Genomic DNA, 14,132 nt, shown 5'->3' on the forward strand with positions numbered 1-14,132 from the left:
ATTATGGTTTTTGTTTTGTCTTTGTGGTTCCTCAACTCCACCCACACAGACTCCAAATCATCTGACCCTTTGTTAGTGCCAATGTGGACCACAACAACTGGATCTTCTTCCTCCTGCTCCAAAATCCTTTCAAGCTGGTCAGAGATGTCCTACACCCTGGCACTGGGCAGACAACACACCATGCGGGATTCCCGATCCGGCTCGCAAAGGATGCTACCTTCCCCCTAATTATAAGAATCCCCGATAACAAGTACTTTGCTCCCCCCTGCTGAATGGCCTTCTGCACCAAGTTGCTGTGGTCAGCTGGCTCATCCTGTCCACAGCCCTTTCCCTCATCTGTACAGGGAGCAAAAATCTCATACCAGTTAGGACAAGGTCTGGAGCTGAGGCTCCTCCACTCCGGAACACAGAATCCCCCTACCTGCCTCACTTACAGTCACACCCTGTTGTCCCTGATCACTAATTGAATTTGAATTACTTAATCTACCGGGTATGAATGCCTCCTGAGTCAAAACGTCCAGGTAACTCTCCCCCTCTGGGATGTGACACAGTGTTTGAAGCTCAGATTCCAGATCATCAATTCGGATCTGGAGTTCTTCCAGCAACCAACACTTGCTGCAGATGTGGTCACTGCCGTTCACAATGGGATCAGCCAGCTCCCACATCAGACAGCTACAGCACACCACCTGCCCAGCCATCTCCACTTACTTAATTAACTTTTACAGTTTACCTATTAAATAATTTCTAGGATTTCTCTGCTACGGTCTTATTCAATTAACCAATTAAACCTTTAATCAATCACATGATACACAAGAAATATAAATCTAAAAACCTTACCTTAACAACACGGGTGGCACGGTGGCACAGTGGTTAGCACTGCTGCCTCACAGCGCTAGAGACCCGGGTTCAATTCCCGCCTCAGGCGACTCTCTGTGTGGAGTTTGCACGTTCTCCCCGTGTCTGCGTGGGTTTCCTCCGGGTGCTCCGGTTTCCTCCCACAGTCCAAAAATGTGCAGGTTAGGTGAATTGACCATGCTAAACTGCCTGTAGTGTTAGGTGAAGGGGTAAATGTAGGGGAATGGGTCTGGGTGGGTTGCGCTTCGGCGGGTCGGTGTGGACTTGTTGGGCCGAACGGCCTGTTTCCACATTGTAAGTAATCTAAAAAACACACAAGAGTCCGTCTTGGTTTGAGCTCCCGCTCTTCCTGCTGCTGGAACAGAAATGGAGGGCTCCGCCAGACGAGGTAAGTTGTTTTGAAACCGTAAAGTGGTGACTCACCTTCCCTGTAGGCCCCTGATCGACGGTCCCACTGTTCCTGCTGCGAGTCTGTCAACTCTGAGTTAGGTTAGAAGAGGAGGGTGGGAGGGTGACCCTACTGTGTAGGACCTTGGGCTTAGAGCACATCTACTTAGCCTTCCCAAAAGCCTCCCTGTTCCAACCCCACTCTGCCCAGCTTCTATCGTTCTCTGCTGTAAATTTGCCACCTCTCAGCCCAGCTCTGCAGCTTATCTGTGTCCCTCTGTAACCCGCAACATCCTTCCACACTATCCATGACTCCACCGACCTTAATGTCATCCGCAAATTTATTAACCCATCCTTCTACACCCTTATCCATGTCACTTATAAAAATGACAAACAGCAGTGGCCCCAAAACAGATCCTTGTGGCACACCACTAGTAACTGAACTCCAGGATGAGCATTTCCCATCAACCATCATCCTCTGTCTTCTTACAGCTAGCTAATTTCTGATTGGTTCCATATTTTCTGCAATACATGGGGAATCTTATCAAATGCCTTACTGACATCTATATCCATCACATCAAACACCTGTTTTGTCACCTTCTCAAAGAGCTCAATAAGGTTTGTGAGACATGACCTACCCTTCACAAAACCATGTTGACTATCCCCAATCATATTATTCCTTTCCAGATGATTATAAATCCTATCTTTTATAATCCTTTCCAACACTTTATCCTCGACCGAAGTAAGGCTCACCAGGGTTGTCTCTACTCCCCTTCTTAAACAAGGGGACATTTGCTATCCTTCAGTCTTCTGGCACTATTCCTGTAGACAATGACAACATAAAGATCAAAGCCAAAGGCTCTGCAATCTCCTCCCTGGCTTCCCAGAGAATCCTAGGATAAATCCCATCTGGCCCAGGGGATTGATCTATTTTCACACTTTCTAGTCTTGCTAACACCTCCTCCTTATGAACCTCAATCCCATCTAGTCTAATAGCCTGTACCTAAGTATTCTCCTTGACAACATTTATTGTTTTAGCCTGGAAATTATTTCAGTATGCTTCTGTTGTTTTTGAGTTAATCATTCGTCATGAGAACCCGAAACATCATGCTCCACAAACCAATGTGATTCCACTGCTTTATGCCAAATTTTATATCAGTTCCAACTTTGATTTCTATATTTTCCTGCACAACATAGAACCTGCACTGAGCCCATCTCAGTCTCTCTCAATCATTCTGTGGTCATGCATTTAATATCCGTAGGGCTTTTACGGCATGGCAACAGGCCCTTCTGCCCATCATATCCACTTTGGCATCAATTGCCTATCTATTCTAATATCCCTTGCCCCTTCGTCCTGAATGCTAAAGTATTTCACCCCCACTTTCTCAAGGGCAACTGTGGACAACTAATAAATGCTTGTCCAGCCAGCAACGCCCATATCCCACAAGTGAATAAAGAAGAACATTTCAAGTATTCGTCTAAATGTTGCTTCAATGCCTGGAGGGGTCCTGCCTCTCTCATGCTTTCAGGCAGTCAGTTGCAGATTCCCACCACCTTCCAGGTGAAAAAATGCTTCCTCCCATCCTCTTGTTCCACACCTTAAGACTGTGCCCCTTTGTTATTGATCCCTCTGCTAAAGGGGAAATGTTTCTCCCTGTCTACCTTCTCTATGCCCCTCAAAACTTTGTACAGATCTCCCCCTGCCTTCTCTGCTCAAAGGAAAATAACCTTACCCTATCGAGTCTCTCTTCATAAACTGAATCACTCTGGGCTGGGCCACATGCTAGTGACTCCCCTTTGCATACTCTCCAGAGTAATCTGATCCTTCCTATAATGTGGTGACCTGAACTACAGAAAATCAAGCTTTTCAATTATTTAGAGTCATAGAGTCATAGATTTGTATAGCACGGAAACAGACCTTTCGGTCCAACCCGTCCATGCCGACCAGATATCCCAAACCAATCTAGTCCCACCTGCAAGCACCGGGCCCATATCCCTCCAAACCCTTCCTATTCATATACCCATCCAAATGCCTCTTAAATCTTGCAATTGTACCAGCCTCCACCACTTCCTCTGGCAGCTCATTCCATACACGTACCACCCTCTGCGTGAAAGCCTTGCCCCTTAGGTCTCTTTTATATCTTTCACCCCTCACCCTAAACCTATGCCCTCTAGTTCTGGACTCCCCGACCCCAGGGAAAAGACTTTGTCTATTTATCCTATCCATGCTCCTCATAATTTTGTAAACCTCTATTAGGTCACCCCTCAGCCTCCGATGCTCCAGGGAAAACAGCCCCAGCATGTTCAGCCTTTCCCTGTAGCTCAAATCCTCCAAACCTGGCAACATCCTTGTAAATCTTTTCTGAACCCTTTCAAGTTTCACAACATCTTTCCGATAAGAAGGAGACCAGAATTGCACACAATATTCCAACAGTGGCCTTTACAATGTCCAGTATAGCTGCAACATGACCTCCCAACTCCTGCACTCAATACTCTGACCAATAAAGGAAAACACACCAAATGCCTTCTTCATTATTCTATCTACCTGCGACTCCACTTTCAAGGAGCTATGAACCTGCACTCCAAGGTCTCTTTGTTCAGCACCACTCCTTAGGACTTTACCATTAAGTGTATAAGTCCTGCTAAGATTTGCTTTCCCAAAATGCAGCACCTCGCATTTATCTGAATTAAACTCCATTTGCCACTCCTCAGCCCATTGGCCCATCTCGTCAAGATCCTGTTGTAATCTGAGGTAATCTTCTTTGCTGTCCACTACACCTCCAATTTTGGTGTCATCTGCAAACTCACTAACTGTACCTCTTATGCTCACATCCAAATCATTTAGATAAATGACAAAAAGTAGAGGACCAATCCTTGTGGTACTCCACTGGTCACAAGCCTCCAGTCTGAAAAACAACCCTCCACCACCACCCTCTGTCTTCTATCTTTGAGCCAGTTCTGTATCCAAATGGCTAGTTCTTCCTGTATTCCATTCCTTGCTAATCAGTCTCCCATGGGGAACCTTGTCGAATGCCTTACTGAAGTCCATACAGATCACATCTCCTGCTCTGCCCTCATCAATCTTCTTTGTTACTTCTTCAAGAAATTCAATCAAGTTTGTGAGACATGATTTCCCATGCACAAAGCCATGTTGACTATCCTGAATCAGTCTTTGCCTTTTCAAATACATGTACATCCTGTCCCTCAGGATTCCCTTCAACAACTTGCCCACCACCGAGGTCAGGCTCACTGGTCTATAGTTCCCTGGCTTGTCCTTACCGCCCTTCTTAAACAGTGGCACCACGTTAGCCAACCTCCAGTCTTCCAGCACCTCACCTGTGACTATTGATGATACAAATATCTCAGCAAGAGGCCCAGCAATCACTTCTCTAGCTTCCCACAGAGTTCTCGGGTACACCTGGTCAGGTCCTGGGGATTTATCCACCTTTAACCGTTTCAAGACATCCAGCACTTCCTCTTCTGTAATCTGGACATTTTGCAAGATGTCACCATCTATTTCCCTACAGTCTACATTTTCCATATCCTTTTCCACAGTAAATACTGATGCCAAATATTCATCTAGTATCTCCCCCATTTTCTGTGACTCCACACAAAGGCCCCCTTGCTGATCTTTGAGGGGCCCTATTCTCTCCCTAGTTACCCTTTTGTCCTTAATTTACTTGTAAAAACCCTTTGGATTCTCCTTAACCTTATTTGCCAAAGCTATCTCATGTCCCCTTTTTGCCCTCCTGATTTCTCTCTTAAGTATACTCCTACTTCGTTTACACTCTTCTAAGGATTCACTCGATCTATCCTGTCTGTATCTGACATATGCTTCCTTCTTTTTCTTAACCAAACCCTCATCCAGCATTCCCTATACCTACCAGCCCTCCCTTTCACCCTGACAGGAATATACTTTCTCTGGATTCTTGTTATCTCATTTCTAGAGGCTTCCCATTTTCCAGCCGTCCCTTTACCTGCGAACATCTGCCTCCAATCAGCTTTCGAAAGTTCTTGCCTAATACCGTCAAAATTGGCCTTTCTCCAATTTAGAACTTCAACTTTTAGATCTGGTCTATCCTTTTCCATCACTATTTTAAAACAAATAGAATTATGGTCGCTGGCCCCAAAGTGCTCCCCCACTGTCACCTCAGTCACCTGCCCTGCCTTATTTCCCAAGAGTAGGTCAAGTTTTGCACCTTCTCCAGTCGGTACATCCACATACTGAATCAGAAAATTGTCTTGTACACACTTAAGAAATTCCTCTCCATCTAAACCTTTAACACTATGGCAGTCCCAGTCGATGTTTAGAAAGTTAAGATCCCCTACCATAACTATCCTATTATTCTTACAGATAGCTGAGATCTCCTTACAAGTTTGTTTCTCAATTTCCCTCTGACTATTGGGGGGGTCTATAATACAATCCCAATAAGGTGATCATCCCTTTCTTATTTCTCAGTTCCACCCAAATAACTTCCCTGGATGTATTTCCGGGAATATCCTCCCTCAGCACAGCTGTAATGCTATCCCTTATCAAAAATGCCACCCCCGCTCCTCTTTTGCCTCCCTTTCTATCCTTCCTGTAACATTTGTATCCTGGAACATTAAGCTGCCAGTCCTGCCCATCCCTGAGCCATGTTTCCGTAACTGCTATGATATCCCAGTCCCATGTTCCTAACCATGCCCTGAGTTCATCTGCCTTCGCTGTTAGGCCCCTTGCATTGAAATAAATGCAGTTTAATGTATTAGTCCTACCTTGTCCCTGCCTGCCCTGACTGTTTGACTCACTTCTGTTCTCAGCTGTACCTGTCTCAGATCGATCTTTTTCCTCACTATCTCCCTGGGTCCCCTTCCAATTTAGGTGCAATCCGTCCTTCTTGTACAGGTCACTTCTACCCCAAAAGAGATTACAATGATCCCAAATTGTGAATCCTTCTCCCATACACCAGCTCCTCAGCCATGCATTCATCTGCTCTATCCTCCTATTCCTGCCCTCACTAGCTCGTAGCACTGGGAGTAATCCAGATATTACTATCCTTGAGGACCTCCTTTTTAAATTTCTGCCTAACTCTCTGTAATCTCCCTTCAGAGTCTCAACCTTTTCCCTTCCAATGTCGTTGGTTCCAATGTGGACAATGACCTCCTGCTGGCCCCTCTCCCCCGTGAGAACATTCTGCACCCTCTCTGAGACATCCTTGATCCTGGTACCAGGGAAACAACACACCATTCTGCTTTTTCTCTGCTGGCCACAGAAACGCCTGTCTGTACCTCGGACTACAGAATCCCCTAACACAATTGATCTCTTGGAAGCCGACGTACCCCTCGTTGCATTAGAGCCAGTCTCAATACCAGAAACTTGGCTGTTCGTGCTATGTTCCCCTGAGAATCCATTACCCCCTACATTTTCCAAAACAGCATACCTATTTGAAATGGGTATATCCACAAAAGACTCCTGCCCTAGGTGCCTACCTCTCTCACCCTTCCTGGAGTTAACCCATCTATGTGACTGTATCTGAGACTTTCCCCCCTTTCTATATCTCCATCCATCACATACTGTTGCTGTTGCAAATTCCTCATCGCTTCTATCTGTCTCTCCAACTGATCCACTCAATCTGATAAGATTCGCATCCAACAGCATTTATGGCAGATATAATCTGCAGTAACCCTGAAACTCTCTTTAAACTCCCACATCTGACAAGAAGTACATATCACTGCAAAGGCCATTTTTGCTCCTTCACAATCTACAGACCCAGAAAATAACACCGTCTTATTCCTCTACAAAACACTGCCCCAGGTTAAATTAATAGCTATGGCTTATATTTTAAGTTGAATCTAGAGACTTATCTCCAATTTGATGTTATAAACAATTTGACTATTGATTCTCAAGACAAGGATCAGTGAACTAAGCATATTCTTTTTGCTCTGTAGTTATTTTCTAACCAACCTGTTCGGGGATGTTATAACACACCTCTGGAGCAGGTAGGACTTGAACCCGGGTCTCCTGGCATGGAGACAGGGACACTACCACTGCACCACAAGAACCCTTTTTGCCTTTAATACTATTTTAAATACCCAATTAATCCGAATTAACAGCCCCTGAAAGGGTACAGTTAAAAATGGTCATATTATAAATGAAACTCACAAAATTTAAATTAAAATTTGGCTTTGGGACTAATTATGTTCTCCAGCAATGCTCACTGGCATGAGAAAGTACAAAAGCATAAAAGCAATTACTGCGGCTGCTGGAATCTGGAACCAAAAGAGAAGATGCTGGAAAATCTTAGCAGGTCTGGCAGCATCTGTAAGGAGAGAAAAGAGCTGACGTTTCGAGTCTAACTGACCCTTAGTCAAAGGTACAAACACTTTTTAATATACACTGTGAATATTTAATCAATTTGATTTATTTATTTTTCTAATTTTCTTTCCTAAGCATTTGTTCTTAAGAATCTGTACCTAGATACCTTTGTACCTAAGATAGTGCTGTGGTGCGGCAACTTGTAATCTTTTCATTATATTCACTTGAGTACATGTGACAATAAAGCTAATTCAATTCAATTCAATTAATACACGCAGCTTGTTTACCCTTCTCCTGAACAATATAATTAACATCGGAATAACACCCAAGGCATTGATTTTTCATTTTCATTTATTCATGGGACATGTGTATCACTGGCTCGGCCAACGTTTATTGCCCGTTGGTCAGTTAGGAGTCAGTCACATTGCTGTCGGACTGGAATCATGTGTAGTGTCAAGAGTGTGGTGCTGGAAAAGCACAGCAGGTCAGGCAGCATCCGAGGAGCAGGAGAATAGACATTTCGGGCATAAGCTCTTCATCAGGAATCATGTGTAGGCCAGATCAGGTAAGGATGGCAGATTCCTTCTTTAAAGGACATTAGTGAACCAGATAGGTTTTTCTGACACTTGACAATGTATTCATGGTCATCATTAGACTTTTAATTTCAGATTTTTATTGAATTCAAATTCCACCATCTGCTGTGGCAGGATTTGAACCGAGGTCCCTAGCACATTACCTGGGTCACTGGATGAATAGTCTGGTGATAATACCACTGGGCACTGCCTCCCCAGCCACGGATAGTATGAACCCATATTTTTATAGTGGTTCCATGCACAATGTTATTAACAAGGGGAGTTCCAGGATTTCACCTAGCGGCACTGAAGGAACGTCTGATACATGTTCCAGTACTATTCTAGTCTCAGTTGAAAACAGTGTAAGAAGACCAACTGAAAAGTAAGTGGGAAAGAAATCGATGTGATTTGTATCCTCAGTGTTCAGGCAGCCTGACCCTCGGGATGGGATGTGTCCAAGTCAGCTCTGGTCTTGTTGATGTGTTCATCAACCTATTGGGTCCTGCCCTAGCCAGTCACGTGCCTTCAATTCAAAGGTCTCAATGAGGTTTGTGGGGAAGCGCTTGTGAGGTCAATGAACCACGGTGGGGTGGGGGGGGGGGGGGGGGGTGGGGGGGGGGGTGGGGAGGCGGGGGGGGGTGGTGGATAGAAAACCAAAGTATCCCAAAACATCACTTACTCAGGTTCAACAACACCTTTCAGAAAGGGAACCAGATAGATAACTGAAATGGAAACACAGGAGCAGCCAGTTCTGAAGCACAAACCTTCAGTACTATTGCCAGAATGTTGCCCACAGCTTTTGCAGTATCCAGTGTCTCCAACTGTTTCTTAAGAATTAATTTGGCTGAAGACTACCATCTGTGATGCTGGGGACCCCACAGGAGGAGGCTGAGATGGATCATCCACTCACCACTTCTGACTGAAGATTGTTGTGATTACTTCAATCTTAGCTTTTGCATTGTGCTGGGCTCCTCCATCATTGAGGATGGGGATATTTGTGGACCCTCCTCCTCCAATGGGTTGATTAATCATCCACCACCATTTACCACCAGCTTAGATCTGATCTGTTAGCTGTGGGATTGCTCAGCTCTGTCTACCACTTGCTGCTTACGCTGCTTGGCAAGTAGTCCTGTTTGGTAGCTTCACCAGGTTGACACCTCATCTTCAGGTATGCCTGGTACTGCCCCTGGCATGCCCTCCTGCACTGTCCATTGAACCAGGGTTGATTCCCAGGCTTGATGATAATGGTTGAGTCGGGGATATGCCGGCCATGAGGTTACAGATTGTGCTGGAGTACTGTTCTGCTGCTGTTGATGGCCCACAGCACCTCATGGGTGCCCAGTCTTGAGCTGCTAGATCAGTTTGAAGTCTGTCCCATTTAGCAGGGTGATAGTGCCACACAACACGATGGAGAGTCTTCACAAGGACTGTGCTATGGCCACTCTTATCGACCCTGTCATGGACAGATGTATCGCCAATCAGCAGATTGGGATAGATGAGGTCAAATCTGTTTTTCTCTCTTGTTGGTTCCCTCACCACTTGCTACAGACACAGTCTGGCAGCGATGCCCTTTGGGACCCGACCAGCTCGATCAGTAATGCTGCTGCCGAGCCACTCTTGGTGGTGGACATTGAAATCCCCCACCCAGAGGACATTCTGTGCCTTTGCTGCCCTCAGTGTTTCTTCCAAGTGTTGTTCAACATGGAGGAATACGGATGCATCAGCCGAAGGAGGACTTTTGTGGTAATCAGCAGGAGGTTTCCTTGCCCATGTTTAACCTGAAGCCATGAGACCTCATGGGGTCCAGAGTCAATGCTGAGAACTCCCAGAGCAACTCCCTCTCGACTCTATCCCACTGTGCCGCCACCTCTGTTGGGTCTGTCCTGCCAGTGGGACAGGACATACCCAGGGATGGTGATGGTGGTGTCTGGGAAATTGTCTGTGAGGTTTGATTCTGTGAGTATGACTATGTCAAGCTGTTGCTTGACTAGTCTGAGAGACAGCTCTCCCCATGTTGGCACTAGCCCCCAGATGTTAGTGAGGAGGACTGTGCAGGGGGCTATTTATGCCATTGTCTTTTCCGGTGCCCAAGTTGATGCCCGGCGATCCAACTGGTTTCATTTCTTTGAGACTTTGTAGTGATTGGTACAACTGACTGGTTTGTTAGGCCATTTCAGAGGGCAATTGAGAATCAACTTCATTGCTGTGAGTCTGAAGTCACATGTAGACCAGACCAGGTGGGGATGGCAGAGTTCCTCCCCTGGAGGACATTAGTGAACCTGATGGGCTTTTTCGGCAATGGTTTCAGATGATTTAAATTCTTAATTCCAGATGATTTAAAACTGAATTCAAATTCCACCATCTGCCGTGGCTGGGTCCCCAGAACATTGGCAGAGTTTCTGGGTTAATAATCTAGTGATAAAACCAACGAGCTGTCACCTTCCCTGGAACCAGTTAATCCTCTTCTCAATTAACTTCACTCACTAGTTTCATATCACCTACACATATTGATTTGATACCTGCATTCTTGAATTCACAGCAATTATATAAAGGCAGTGATTCCAAGACTCTCATCACTGATTTCTGGAGCATGCAATTGTTCCTGTCAGCTCAATCTAGGCAGCATAGTGGCTCAGTGGTTAGCATGGCTGCTTCACAGGGCTCTGGGTTTGATTCCAGCCTCGGACAACTGACTATGTGGAGTTTGCACATTCTCCCCGTGTCTGCGTGGGTTTCCTCCCACTGTCCAAAGATGTGCAGATCAGGAAAATTGCCCGTAGTGTGAGGTGCATTAGTCAGAGGGAAGTAGGTGTGGGTGGGCTACTATTTGGAGGGTTAGTGTGGACTTGTTAGGCCAAATGACTTGTTTCCACACTGCAGGAAATCTAATCTAAAATAAACTGAGCAACATACATGGTTAGTGAGTTTACAGATGAAACCAAGTTAGTAGTAATGAGGGCAGTGAAGAAAGTTATCTAAGATTACAAGAAATTCTTGCTCAGTTGGGTCAATGGGCTCCAATGAGGAGTGGCAGATGGAGTTTAATTTAGATAAATGCGAGCTATTACAGTGTGGTGAATCAAACAAGACAGGACTAATACAGTAATGGCAGGGCCCAGGGTAGTGTGTACAGCTTAGGGATTCAGGTACATAATTCTGTAAAATTTGCATCGCAGGTAAAAAGGATGAAAGTGAGAACTGCATTATTTTGGAAGCTTGACTTGGTGTCAGGATACTGGCCTCTGGAGTCATTTCACATCCCAGGGATCATCCTAGTGACCATTCTCTGAAGTGCCTCCAACAAAATGATATCTTTCCTTCAATAAGGGGATCAAAACTACTCACAGTACTCTGGGCGTGGTCTCCCCAGTCCCTTGTTCCGTTACAGTCAGACTTCCCTACTCTTATACTCCAATCCCTTTGAAATTAGGGCCAACATTCCACTAGCCTTCCTGGTTACCTGCTGCACCTGTGTGCTAGCTTTCTGTGTTTCGTGCACCAGTCCCCCTCAAGTCACCTTTCTGCAGTCTTTCTCCTTTTAAATAATATTCTGTTCTTTTGTTTTCCCTTCCAAAATGAACAACATCACAGTTTCCGCATTATTTGCCAACATTTTGTCGACTTACCTAACCAATCAATGTCTCTCTGAACTGTTTGTGTCCCTCTCACAACTTCCATTGACCTCTGACTGCCTTTCCAACATTTTTGTGTCATTTGCAAATTTGGTGAAAGTACAGTTGCTTCCTTCCATCAAGCCATCGGTATATATTGTAAACAGTTACAGTCCCAGCACTGATGGACTGAATGGCCTATTCTGTGGTGAAACAAAGAGCAAAGAAAAGACTGAACTTGGATTTATATATCGCCTTTCATAACTCATCTTTGGGGAGGTGATAACCTAGTGGTATTATAGCTACACTCTTAATCTAGAGACCCAGATAATGTTCTGGCGACCCAGGTTCAAATCCTGCCACAGCAGATGGGATTAAGAGTCTAATGGTGATCATGAATCCATTGCTGTTTGTTGGGGTAAAAAACCTACCTGGTTCACTAATGTCCTTTCGGGAAGGAAATCTGCCGTCCTTACCTGGCCTGGTCTACATGTGACTCCAGGCGCTCATTTCCGGCCTGCTCTGGTCCCACCAGCCAGCGCCCAGGACCTTACCTGGTCATGTGCCCATCCGGATGCCTTTTGAATGTTGCGATTGTGCGGGCCTCTGCCGCTTCCTCTGGCAGCTCATTCCGTACACGTACTTGATCTTGACAAAGGCCGCCTCCTTCTCAGATCCCCAGTACATTTTCTCTGAGCTAGCCCGCACCCCTCTTGTAAAGACCTGCAGTGGTCCAGCTCATTTGCTGTAATTTTCTACAAAGCCTCTGCAAAGATCTGCCTTACTCTTTTGACAGTAAATATTCCTTTTTAGTGCATTTGTTTAAATTCTTGTTTTTGCATATGCTTATGTCAAGTCCAAATGTTGTCCAAACATTTTTGGGACAGTTATTGGTGAAGTTCCTGTCTTTATCGTACATAAAACACCCTCCCCCTTTCTTTTTGTGACCCATTGGCTCCCTGTCAGAATGTGTTCCCTGTAATAACTGCTGCTAGCTAAGATTCTTGGAGATGTTCAGTGGGGAGACAGGCCCTTTGTACCAACCCGTCCATGCCGACCAGATATCCCAACCCAAACTAGTCCCACCTGCCAGCACCCAACCCATATCTCTCCAAACCCTTCCTATTCATATACCCATCCAGACACCTTTTAAATGTTGCAATTGTACCAACCTCCACCACATCCTCTGGCAGCTCATTCCATGCACACACCACTCTCTGTGTAAAAAAGTTGCCTCTTACATCTCTTTTATATCTTTCCCCTCTCACCCTAAACCTATGTCCTCTAGTTCTGGACTCCCCGACCCCAGGAAAAAGACTTTGCCTATTTACCCTATCCATGCCCCTCATAATTTTGTAAACCTCTATAAGGTCACTCCTCAGCCTCCGATGCTCCAGAGAAAACAGTCCCAGCCTGTTCAGCCTCTCCCTGTAGCTCAAATCCTCCAACCGTGGCAACATCCTTGTAAATCTTTTCTGAACCCTTTCAAGTTTCACAACATCTTTCCAATAGGAAGGAGACCAGAATTGCACGCAATATTCCAACAGTGGCCTAACCAATGTCCTGTACAGCCGCAACATGACCTCCCAACTCCTGTACTCAATACTCTGACCAATAAAGGAAAGCATACCAAATGCCTTCTTCACTATCCTATCTACCTGCAACTCCATTTTCAAGGAGCTATGAACCTGCACTCCAAGATCTCTTTGTTCAGCAACATTCCCTAAGACCTTACCATTAAGTGTATAAGTCCTGCTAAGATTTGCTTTCCCAAAATGCAGCATCTCGCATTTATCTGAATTAAACTCCATTTGCCACTCCTCAGCCCATTGGCCCATCTGGTCAAGATCCTGTTGTAATCTGAGGTAACCCTCTTCGCTGTCCACTACACCTCCAATTTTGGTATCATCTGCAAACTTACTAACTATACCTCTTATGCTCGCATCCAAATCATTTATATAAATGACAAAAAGTAGTGGACCCAGCACCGATCCTTGTGGCACTCCACTGGTCACAGGCCTCCAGTCTGAAAAACAATCCTTCACCATCACCCTCTGTCTTCTACCTTTGAGCCAGTTCTGTATCCAAATGGCTAGTTCTCCCTGTATTCCATGAACTGGACGTCATGGACAAGTTGAGCCAGGGGGTCTGTTTCCATGCTGCACATTTCTATGACCAGAACTTTCTAATGTGCACCAAACCATTGCTTAGCTGGTGGTGAGAAGGGCATTAACTGTGAGATCATTGATGTACATGCACACTCTCTATGCTAATAGATACTCCCCTCAAAGCAGCTGCGGGCTGAGGGGTAGAGACTGTCACACTTCTCCTTCTGAAATGTGATTTTGCGAAGGAAGTCTGGCGACAGATGCTCTGGTTTTTGTTGAGGTTCGTCCCGAGTAGCTCCATGAC

General features: G+C 45.3%; 1 long non-coding RNA gene across 3 annotated transcripts in view; it reads left to right on the forward strand.

Annotated features, from left to right (window-relative positions):
* Positions 1–14,132, forward strand: part of LOC148150495 (uncharacterized) — a 113,782-nt gene that overhangs the window by 80,318 nt on the left and 19,332 nt on the right. Inside the window, exon 1 of one of the 3 annotated variants that reach the window (XR_015756869.1) lies at positions 7,507–7,595. The exons of the other annotated variants lie outside the window; for them this stretch is intronic. This is a non-coding gene — a long non-coding RNA (uncharacterized LOC148150495). Of the gene's footprint in view, positions 1–7,506; positions 7,596–14,132 lie in introns of those variants that run through there. 3 annotated transcript variants of the gene reach the window in all.

This window comes from Chiloscyllium plagiosum, unplaced genomic scaffold (genome assembly GCF_037043375.1).
Source record: "Chiloscyllium plagiosum isolate Xiang-an unplaced genomic scaffold, Cpla_swu_hap1 HiC_scaffold_4, whole genome shotgun sequence".
Classification (NCBI taxonomy): Eukaryota; Metazoa; Chordata; class Chondrichthyes; order Orectolobiformes; family Hemiscylliidae; genus Chiloscyllium; species Chiloscyllium plagiosum.